Raw genomic sequence first — 11,595 nt, 5'->3', positions numbered from 1 at the left:
GGAGAAATTACAACATGCTGCAGTGCAGAGGGACCTGGGGGTCCTTGTGCATGAATCCCAAAACGTTAGTTTGCAGGTGCAGCAGGCAATCAGGAAGGCGAATGGAATGTTGGCCTTCATTGCGAGAGGGATGGAGTACAAAAGCAGGGAGGTCCTTCTGCAACTGTACAGGGTATTGGTGAAGCCGGAAATGGGGTACTGCGTGCAGTTTTGGTCGCCTTACTTAAGAAGGATATACTGGCTTTGGAGGGGGTACAGAGACAATTCACTAGGTTGATTCCGGAGATGAGGGGGTTACCTTATGATGATAGGTTGAGTAGGCTGGGTCTTTACTCGTTGGAGTTCAGAAGGATGAGGGGTGATCTTATAGAAACATTTAAAATAATGAAAGGGATAGACAAGATAGAGGCAGAGAGGTTGTTTCCACCGGTAGGGGAGACTAGAACTAGGGGGCACAGCCTCAAAATACAGGGGAGCCAATTTAAAACCGAGTTGAGAAGGAATTTCTTCTCCCAGAGGGTTGTGAATCTGTGGAATTCTCTGCCCAAGGAAGCAGTTGAGGCTAGCTCATTGAATGTATTCAAGTCACAGATGGATAGATTTTTAAGGGAATTAAGGGTTATGGGGAGCGGGCGGGTAAGTGGAGCTGAGTCCATGGCCAGATCAGCCATGATCTTGTTGAATGGCGGAGCAGGCTCGAGGGGCTAGATGGCCTATTCCTATTCCTAATTCTTATGTTCTTATGTTCTTATGTCTGGCATGCAAACTATGTAGCCTGCCTAGCGGAGCTGATCATGTGTAGTCAGTGCTTCAATGCTGGGGATGTTGGCCTGGTCGAGGACGCTAATGTTGGTGCGTCTTTCCTCCCAGGGGATTTGTTGAAACTTGCAGAGACATCATTGGTGGTATTTATCCAGCGACTTGAGGTGTCTACTGTACATGGTCCATGTTTCTGAGCCATACAGGAGGCCGGTAATTACTACAGCCCTGTAGACCAAGAGCTTGGTGGCAGTTTTGAGGGCCTGGTTTTCAAACACTCTTTTCCTCAGGTGGGCAAAGGCTGCACTGGCCCACTGGAGGCGGTGTTGGATACCGTCGTCAATGCCTGCTCTTGTTGATAGGAGGCTCCCGCGATATGGGAAGTGGTCCACATTGGCCAAGGCCACGCCGTGGATCTTGATGACTGGGGGACAGTGCTGTGCGGCGGGGACAGGCTGGTGGAGGACCTTTGTCTTACGGATGTTTAGCGTAAGGCCCATGCTTTTATACGCCTCAGTAAATACGTAGACATGTAATGGCTAGCATTTAAATAATTAATACATAATTTACAACAAACATACATTCCTTTAAGGCATAAAAACCCAACAGGAAAAGTGATCCAACCATGGAGAAGTTAAAGATAGTATTAGATCAAAGGAAGAGGCTTATAATGTTCCAAAAAGAGCAGTAAGCCTGAGGATTGGGAGGACCAAGAAATTGATAAAGAAAGGGTAATTAGAGTATGAGAGTAAACTAGCAAAAGACATAAAAACAGACAATAAAAGCTTCTGTAGGTATGTAAAAAGGAAAAGATTAGCAAAAGTAAATGTGGGTCCTTTACAGGCTGAGTCAGGAGAAATTATAATGGGGAATAAGGAAATTGCAGTGAAATTAAACAAATACTTTGTGTCTGTCTTCAAGGAAGAAGACTCAAAAAAACCTCCCGGAAATAGTGGAGAACCAAGGGTCTAGTGAGAATGAGGAACTGAAAGAAATTAGTATTAATAAAAAAATAGTACTGGAGAAATTACTGGGATTGAAAGCTGATAAATCGCCTGGACCTGATGGCCTACATCCTAGGGTTTTGAAAGAGGTGGCTATAGAGATAGTGGATGCATTGTTCCAAAATTCCTTAGATTCTAGAATGGTTCCTGCAGATTGGATGGCAACTAATTTAATTAAAGAAAGGAGGAAAAGAGAAAATGGGGAACTACAGGCCAGTTAGTCTGACATCAGTCATAGGGAAAATGCTAGAATCTATTATTAAGGACATGGTAACAGGATACTTAGAAAATAATAATAGGATTGGGCAGAATCAACACAGATTTATGAAAGGGAAATCATGTTTGACAAATCATGTTAGAGTTTTTTGAGGTTATAAGTAGTAGAATAGATAAGGGGGAGCCAGTGGATGTGGTGTATTTGGATTTTCAGAAGGCATTCGATAAAGGTTATTAAACAAAATTAGGGCTCATGGGATTGGGAGTAATATACTAGCATGGATTGAGGATTGGTTAACGGACAGAAAACAGAGAGTAGGAATAAACGGGTCATTTTCAGGTGGAGTGCCGCAAGGATCAGTGCTCGAGTCTCAGCTATTTACAATCTATAGCAATGATTTGGTTGAGGGGACCAAGTGTAATATATCCAAGTTTGCTGGTGATACAAATCTAGGTGGGAATGTAAGTTTTGAGGAGGATGCAAAGAGGTTTCAAGGGGATATAGACAGGCTAAGTAAATGAGCAAGAACATGGCAAATGGAATATAATGTGGAGAAATGTGAAGTTATCCACTTTGGTAGAAAAGCAGCATATTTTTTAAATGGTGAGAGATTGGGAAATGTTGGTATTCAAAGGGATCCGGGTGTCCTTGTACACAAATCACAAAGTTAACATGCAGGTACAGCAAGCAATTAAGAAAGCAAATGGTATGTTGGCCTTTATTACAAGAGGATGAGAGTATAAGAGTAAAGACATCTTATTGCAAATATATAAGGCCCTGGTGAGACCGCACCTGGAGTATTGTGTATAGTTTTGGTCTCCTTTCCTAAGGAAGGATATACTTGCCATAGAGGGAGTGCAACAAAGGTTCACCAGACTGATTCCTGGGATGGGGGGATTGTCCTGCGAGGAGAGATTGAGTAGATTAGGCCTATATTCTCTTGAGTTTAGAAGAATGAGCGGTGATCTCATTGAAACATACACAATTCTTACAGGGCTTGACATGGTAGATGCAGGGAGGGTGTTTCCTCTGGTTGAGGTGTCTAGAACAAGGGGTCAGTCTCAGAATAAGGGGTCAGCCATTTAGGACTGAGATGAGGAGAAACTTCTTCACAGAGGATGGTGAACCTTTGGAATTCTATACCCGAGAGGGCTGTGGAGGCTCAGTCTTTGAGTATATTCAGGACAGAGATCGATAGATTTTTGAATATTAAGGGAATCAAGGGATATGGGGATAGTGCAGGAAAGTGGAGTTGAGAATGGCGGAGCAGATTCGAGGGGCTGAATGCTGTACCCCTGCTCCGAATTCTTATGTTCTTACAATAGAAGCTTTCAAAGAGTACTGTGCAAATGTACTGTTCCAGTACAGCTACAACACTAACAAGGTGACAAGGACTGGGAACTAAATATTCAGGGATATTTGACAATCCGGAAGGACAGACAGAAAGGAAAAGGAGGTGGGGTAGCTCTATTGATAAAGGATGGAATCACTGCAATAGTGAGAAACGATATTGGCTCAAATGATCAGGATGTTGAAACAGTTTGGGTGGAGATAAGGAACAATAAGGGGAAAAAGTCACTGGTGGGCGTAGTCTATAGGCCCCCTAACAGTAGCGACTCTGTTGGTCGGAGTATAAACCAGGAAATAGTGGGGGCCTGTAAAAAGGGAACAGCAATAATCATGGGTGATTTTAACCTCCATATTGATTGGACAAATCAAATTGGTCAGGGTATCCTTGAGGAGGAGTTCATAGAGTGCATAAGGGGCGGGTTCCTTGAGCAGTATGTAACGGAACTGATAGAGAATTCAAGCTCTGCAGCCTGGCTGCAGTTTTTGAGAAAACACAGACCACATTGCATTAAGTCATCAATCAACTGGACATTTTAGGACCGAGGGTAGCGAGCCAATTAAAAGGTTAACAGACTATCAAATGAGCCAATAAAGTCAAAGGCGGCGAGTTCTTTTCTGTAAATTGAACCAGGTATAAGTACAGCCATTTTGGCCATGTGGTCTCAGAAGGACAAAGGCCTGGCTTAAAGCCAGAAGCTTGTTGCTGCTGCCAGAATAAAGTTACATTAAAACTACAATCGGAGTTCGTATTTCATTGGAAATTAAAAGATCTAACAATGTTGGCGTCACGAACACGATCGCTGAGGAAAGAAACTGAATTTTGGACATCGGACCTACATCCTGAGGTAAGGACTCCTCTTTATAAAAGTCCTCGGTCAAAAGTCTGAATTCGCCTCTCCTTCTACGCGATTCTGAAAGCCTCCAGTTTGCGAACCCTCCGGTTGGTAGTTGGCTCGAGGTCCCATAGACATCTAACTTTGGCGGTGTGTTAGTTAATTAATCACCGACCCACTGATCGGCTGGAAAGCCTACGACTCGAGACCCCAGTAAAGAAATCAGTATTATGGCAGCAGGAGATAAGAGCAAAGAATTGCCTACAACTGTTAAAGGCGGGCGGGCACCACCTGAGGTTTCGACAGATGAAATCCTCGAACAGTTGAAAGAATACATAGAGCAACAATTCAACTTATCTAAAACCTGTATTAAGATCGAACAAAAGTACGGAACCTCCAAAGGACAATGGTCCTTGGACGAGATTAAAAGGGTCTGGGGAAAAACGACCCGTATGAAAAATAAAGAGCGAACTAGATGGTCCCTAGCTGTTATGGGACAGATCCGAAAGCGGAATGAAATTATAATGCGTTCCCAACATGATCGAGAACTGACCAGTACAAAGGATCAATTGCAAGCTGTTTGTGCACAGCTGCGACAGAAAAAACTTGAACTTGAAAAGTCGGAAGCGGAAGTTAAAGATCTTAAAGGTGAAATTAAAGAATGGAAAAAATCATTAGGTCAAGAGATAGTAATAGGAAAAGGAAAATGTATTGGTCAATTCCCAGGGCACCCATGTTTGGATAAATTAAAAGCGCAAGCCCGAGGACACGACCGAGGAATAGATACGGATTCTGAATCCTCTGATGATACAGGGTCAGAGGATGAAGAATTAGGGGTGCGTTTTGCCCCGTTTAAAAAAAGACGAGTTGTAGTCAAATCAGAAGCGACTGCGGATGAGGGCGGAACCAAAAAAAAACGAGGAAAAGGCTGTATGCAGAATACTTATGTCATGATCCGGCAGACCCAGAGAAAATTGATAAATGGTCCAAGGAATTGCCCAATCCAAAGAAAGGGGGAGTGAAAACGTGGGACCAATTGGACCGCTTTAGAAATATATATCAACTTCATCCCTGGGACGGAGTGCAAATTTTGTCCATAATGGTGCCAAAAACACAAGGAAGAAAATTGCACGACAAGGTAGAAGAAGCTTTGGGGCAGGATGAGCAAGAATTAAATGCAGGGTGGGAGGCGATTAAACACTGGCTGCAAGCCTTCTGTCCAGCTAAGACAGACTGGGGAAAAATTGCAGCCTGCCAACAGAAAGGAACAGAGGAGGTCCTGGAGTATGACGATCAGTTTAGATGCACGTGGCTAGAACATTCGGGTATGAATAATACGGATGAGGAAATGGATGAACAAGTATTTGGACCCCTGAAAGCAGCTTTCGTGGCAGGTCTAAAGCCAGAACTGTCCAAAATGCTTAAGGTAGTGTTACCGGACTGGGAAGGTAAAGGAACTACCTTTGCAGCATTGGTAGATCGATGTAACCAATTAGATCGGGATATGGGAGCTAAAGTCCGAGCTGTACAGGCTATGGGATGGAAATCCCAGGATTCCGATAAACAGTTATTAGGAAAATTACCCGGAAAATGTCATTATTGTGGGAAAGAAGGTCACTGGGCCAAGACGTGCAGGGCAAAACAGCATGGTCGCGGCCGGGGAAGAGGACGCAGCCAGGGATACAATTCAGTCAACAAACCAGGCTTGTCACAAGATAATTACCTCATAGAAGCATTTAAGCGACTGACAATACAACAACAGAAGGAGACTTGGGATAGCAAAACACGATTAGAGCCCACCCTGGTCCACCTCCTCACTAATACCACAAAAGGGAGATGGGCTATATATAACTGTGAGGGTGGGCGATAAGGATGTGGACTGTCTTTTAGACACAGGGGCGGAATTAACATGCTTACCCCTACAATATGGAGACTTGTTGTCATTGGATGGTAGGGCACGTACAGCCTATGGAGTTGGGGGCCATAAAATGGAAATTAAAAGGACAACACCGGTACTTATAGGGCTGGGTCCACATGAACTAACCACGCCGGTCTGGATAGGCCCAGTAGATCAACCCCTTTTGGGAATGGACGTTCTAATCCAAGTAGATTCATCGTTGCATTTCGAGGATGGTCGGGTTACATGGTCAATTAGAACTTTGAAGAAAGAAGAATTGAAGGAACACCCGATATGGGCTAAAGATAATAACGATTGTGGCCTACTCCAGATGAAGCCTGCGTCATTTACGGGGGCCAAGCCTCCATGCACTAAACAGTATCCCATCAGTCCAACTGCCATCGCGGGAATCTTACCGGTTATTCAGCAATTGGAGAAACAAGGGGTGCTTATTAAAACGCATAGCTCCCCCAATAGCCCCGTGTGGCCGGTACAGAAATCTAATGAGACTTGGCGTTTGACTGTCGATTATAGGAAAGCTAACCAGTGTATTGATCATAAAACCTCCTTTGGTCACAGATCCCTCCACCATTTTTAATGCCCTCAAACCGGAACATAAATATTTCTCGGTTATAGATATGGCCAATGGATTTTGGTCGGTGCCTCTGGCACCGGAGGTTCGACAGTGGTTTGCTTTCACTGTCCAAGGACAACAGTATACTTGGACCCAGTTACCGCAGGGTTTCCACAACAGCCCTACGGTATTCCACATGGCTTTACAAAGCCATTTGCGAGAATTACCTCCCCTGTCATCCACAGTCATCCAATATGTAGACGATATCCTGTTAGCTTCAAACACGGAAGAACAGCATGAACAAGATTTACGAGCTTTGTTGGACCACCTTTGGCTGAAAGGACATAAAGCCAGCATCGACAAAGCACAAATATCCCAAGAAGAGGTTGTATACCTGGGACAAAAGATTTCACAAGGAAAGAGAGAACTTACCCAGGATAGAACTGCAGCCATTCGGGCTGCTAAAAAAACCCACCACTATTCAGGAACTAAAATCTTTTTTGGGATTGTGTAACTTTAATTGGATTGACTCCTTCACACAGCTTGCTCAGCCATTGAATGATATCTTAAAGGGGAAACATGCCTCTAAAGAAGCCATCACCCTCACTAAGGAACATAGAAACATAGAAACATAGAAAATAGGTGCAGGAGTAGGCCATTCGGCCCTTCTAGCCTGCACCACCATTCAATGAGTTCATGGCTGAACATGCAACTTCAGGACCCCATTCCTGCTTTCTCACCATACCCCTTGATTCCCCTAGTAGTAAGGACTTCATCTAATTCCTTTTTGAATATATTTAGTGAATTGGCCTCAACAACTTTCTGTGGTAGAGAATTCCACAGGTTCACCACTCTCTGGGTGAAGAAATTCCTCCTCATCTCGGTCCTAAATGGCTTACCCCTTATCCTTAGACTGTGTCCCCTGGTTCTGGACTTCCCCAACATTGGGAACATTCTTCCTGCATCTAACCTGTCTAACCCCGTCAGAATTTTAAACGTTTCTATGAGGTCCGCTCTCATTCTTCTGAACTCCAGTGAATACAAGCCCAGTTGATCCAGTCTTTCTTGATAGGTCAGTCCCGCCATCCCGGGAATCAGTCTGGTGAACCTTCGCTGCACTCCCTCAATAGCAAGAATGTCCTTCCACAGGTTAGGAGACCAAAACTGTACACAATACTCCAGGTGTGGCCTCACCAAGGCCCTGTACAACTGTAGCAACACCTCCCTGCCCCTGTACTCAAATCCCCTCGCTATGAAGGCCAACATGCCATTTGCTTTCTTAACCGCCTGCTGTACCTGCATGCCAACCTTCAATGACTGATGTACCATGACACCCAGGTCTCTTTGCACCTTCCCTTTTCCTAATCTGTCACCATTCAGATAATAGTGTGTCTCTCTGTTTTTACCACCAAAGTAGATAACCTCACATTTATCCACATTATACTTCATCTGCCATGCATTTGCTCACTCACCTAACCTATCCAAGTCGCTCTGCAGCCTCATAGCATCCTCCTCGCAGTTCACACTGCCACCCAACTTAGTGTCATCCGCAAATTTGGAGATACTACATTTAATCCCCTCGTCTAAATCATTAATGTAGTGTAAACAGCTGGGGCCCCAGCACAGAACCTTGCGGTACCCCACTAGTCACTGCCTGCCATTCTGAAAAGTACCCATTTACTCCTACTCTTTGCTTCCTGTCTGACAACCAGTTCTCAATCCATGTCAGCACACTACCCCCAATCCCATGTGCTTTAACTTTGCACATTTATCTCTTGTGTGGGACCTTGTCGAAAGCCTTCTGAAAGTCCAAATATACCACATCAACTGGTTCTCCCTTGTCCACTCTACTTGAAACATCCTCAAAAAATTCCAGAAGATTTGTCAAGCATGATTTCCCTTTCACAAATCCATGCTGACTTGGACCTATCATGTCACCTCGTTCCAAATGTGCTGCTATGACATTCTTAATAATTGATTCCATCATTTTACCCACTACCGATGTCAGGCTGACCGATCTATAATTCCGTTTTCTCTCTCCCTCCTTTTTTAAAAAGTGGGGTTACATTGGCTACCCTCCACTCCATAGGAACTGATCCAGAGTCAATGGAATGTTGGAAAATGACTGTCAATGCATCCACTATTTCCAAGGCCACCTCCTTAAGTACTCTGGGATGCAGTCCATCAGGCCCTCGGGATTTATCGGCCTTCAATCCCATCAATTTCCCCAACACAGTTTCCCGACTAATAAGGATTTCCCTCAGTTCCTCCTCCTTACTAGACCCTCCGACCCCTTTTATATCCGGAAGGTTGTTTGTGTCCTCCTCAGTGAATACCGAACCAAACTACTTGTTCAATTGGTCCGCCATTTCTTTGTTCCCCGTTATGACTTCCCCTGATTCTGACTGCAGGGGACCTACGTTTGTCTTTACTAACCTTTTTCTCTTTACATATCTATAGAAACTTTTGCAATCCGTCTTAATGTTCCCTGCAAGCTTCTTCTCGTACTCCATTTTCCCTGCCCTAATCAAACCCTTTGTCCTCCTCTGCTGAGTTCTAAATTTCTCCCAGTCCCCGGGTTCGCTGCTATTTCTGGCCAATTTGTATGCCACTTCCTTTAATACTATCCCTGATTTCCCTTGATAGCCACGGTTGAGCCACCTTCCCTTTTTTATTTTTACGCCAGACAGGAATGTACAATTGTTGTAGTTCATCCATGCGGTCTCTAAATGTCTGCCATTGCCCATCCACAGTCAACCCCTTCAGTATCATTCGCCAATCTATCCTAGCCAATTCACGCCTCATACCTTCAAAGTTACCCTTCTTTAAGTTCTGGACCATGGTCTCTGAATTAACTGTTTCATTCTCCATCCTAATGCAGAATTCCACCATATTATGGTCACTCTTCCCCAAGGGGCCTCGCACAACGAGATTGCTAATTAATCCTCTCTCATTACACAACACCCAGTCTAAGATGGCCTCCCCCCCTAGTTGGTTCCTCGACATATTGGTCTAAAAAAACCATCCCTTATGCACTCCAGGAAATCCTCCTCCACCGTATTGCTTCCAGTTTGGTTAACCCAATCTATGTGCATATTAAAGTCACCCATTATAACTGCTGCATCTTTATTGCACGCACCCCTAATTTCATGTTTGATGCCCTCCCCAACATCACTACTACTGTTTGGAGGTCTGTACACAACTCCCACTAACGTTTTTTGCCCTTTGGTATTCTGCAGCTCTACCCATATAGATTCCACATCATCCAAGCTAATGTCCTTCCGAACTATTGCCTTAATTTCCTCCTTAACCAGCAATGCTACCCCACCTCCTTTTCCTTTTATTCTATCTTTCCTGAATGTTGAATACCCCTGGATGTTGAGTTCCCAGCCCTGATCATCCTGGAGCCACGTCTCCGTAATCCCAATCACATCATATTTGTTAACATCTATTTGCACAGTTAATTCATCCACCTTATTGCGGATACTCCTTGCATTAAGACACAAAGCCTTCAGGCTTGTTTTTTTAACACCCTTTGTCCTTTTAGAATTTTGCTGTACAGTGGCCCTTTTTGTTCTTTGCCTTGGGTTTCTCTGCCCTCCACTTTTCCTCATCTCCTTTCTGTCTTTTGCTTTTGCCTCCTTTTTGTTTCCCTCTGTCTCCCTGCATTGGTTCCCATCCCCCTGCCATATTAGTTTAAATCCTCCCCAATAGCACTAGCAAACACTCCCCCTAGGACATTGGTTCCGGTCCTGCCCAGGTGCAGACCGTTCGGTTTGTACTGGTCCCACCTCCCCCAGAACCGGTTCTAATGCCCCAGGAATTTGAATCCCTCCCTGCTGCACCACTGCTCAAGCCACGTATTCATCTGCGCTATCCTGCGATTCCTACTCTGACTATCACGTGGCACTGGTAGCAATCCCGAGATTACTACTTTTGAGGTCCTACTTTTTAATTTAGCTCCTAGCTCCTTAAATTTGTTTTGTAGGACCTCATCCCTTTTTTTACCTATGTCGTTGGTACCAATGTGCACCACGATAACTGGCTGATCTCCCTCCCTTTTTAGAATGTCCTGCACCCGCTCCGAGACATCCTTGACCCTTGCACCAGGGAGGCAACATACCATCCTGGAGTCTCGGTTGCGGCCGCAGAAACGCCTATCTATTCCCTCTACAATTGAATCCCCTATCATTACCACTCTCCCACTCTTTTTTCTGCCCTCCTGTGCAACAGAGCCAGCCACGGTGCCATGAACTTGGCTGCTGCTGCCCTCCCCTGATGAGTCATCCCCCTCAACAGTACCCAAAGCAGTGTATCTGTTTTGCAGGGGGATGACCACAGGGGACTCCTGCACTACCTTCCTTGCACTGCTCTTCCTGTTGGTCTTCCATTCCCTATCTGGCTGTGGACCCTTTCCCTGCGGTACGACCAACTCGCTACACGTGATACTCACGTCATTCTCAGCATCGTGGATGCTCCAGAGTGAATCCACCCTCAGCTCTAACTCCGCAACGCGGACCGTCAGGAGCTGGGGGTGGATACACTTCCTGCACACATAGTCGACAGGGACACTGGAGGAGCATAACACCCGACCGAGCTCTCTTGCCATGACTTAACCCTTAGATACACTTAAATTGGCAACAACAATGTTAAAAGTTACTCACTGATATAGAAGAGAAAAAAGAAAAACTACTCACCAATCACCAGCCAATCACTTACCCTCTTGGCTGTGACGTCACCTTTTGATTTCTTTCTACTTCTTTTTGCCTTCTCCCTGTAGCTGCACAAGTACGCCTCTCCACGCACCTCCTCGACGCTGCCGCCGACGCTGGGAACAGCAAGAGGCCTTCCTGAGTTTGAAAAAGGCTTTGTGTTCGGCACCGGCTCTGGGAATCCCCGACAGTAGTAAGCCATTTACCCTGTTTGTCCATGAGAAAGAAGGATACATGACAGCTATACTG

This window comes from Pristiophorus japonicus, chromosome 12 (assembly GCF_044704955.1).
Source record: "Pristiophorus japonicus isolate sPriJap1 chromosome 12, sPriJap1.hap1, whole genome shotgun sequence".
NCBI lineage: Eukaryota > Metazoa > Chordata > Chondrichthyes > Pristiophoridae > Pristiophorus > Pristiophorus japonicus.
Note: the sequence above shows the minus strand (reverse complement) of the source record.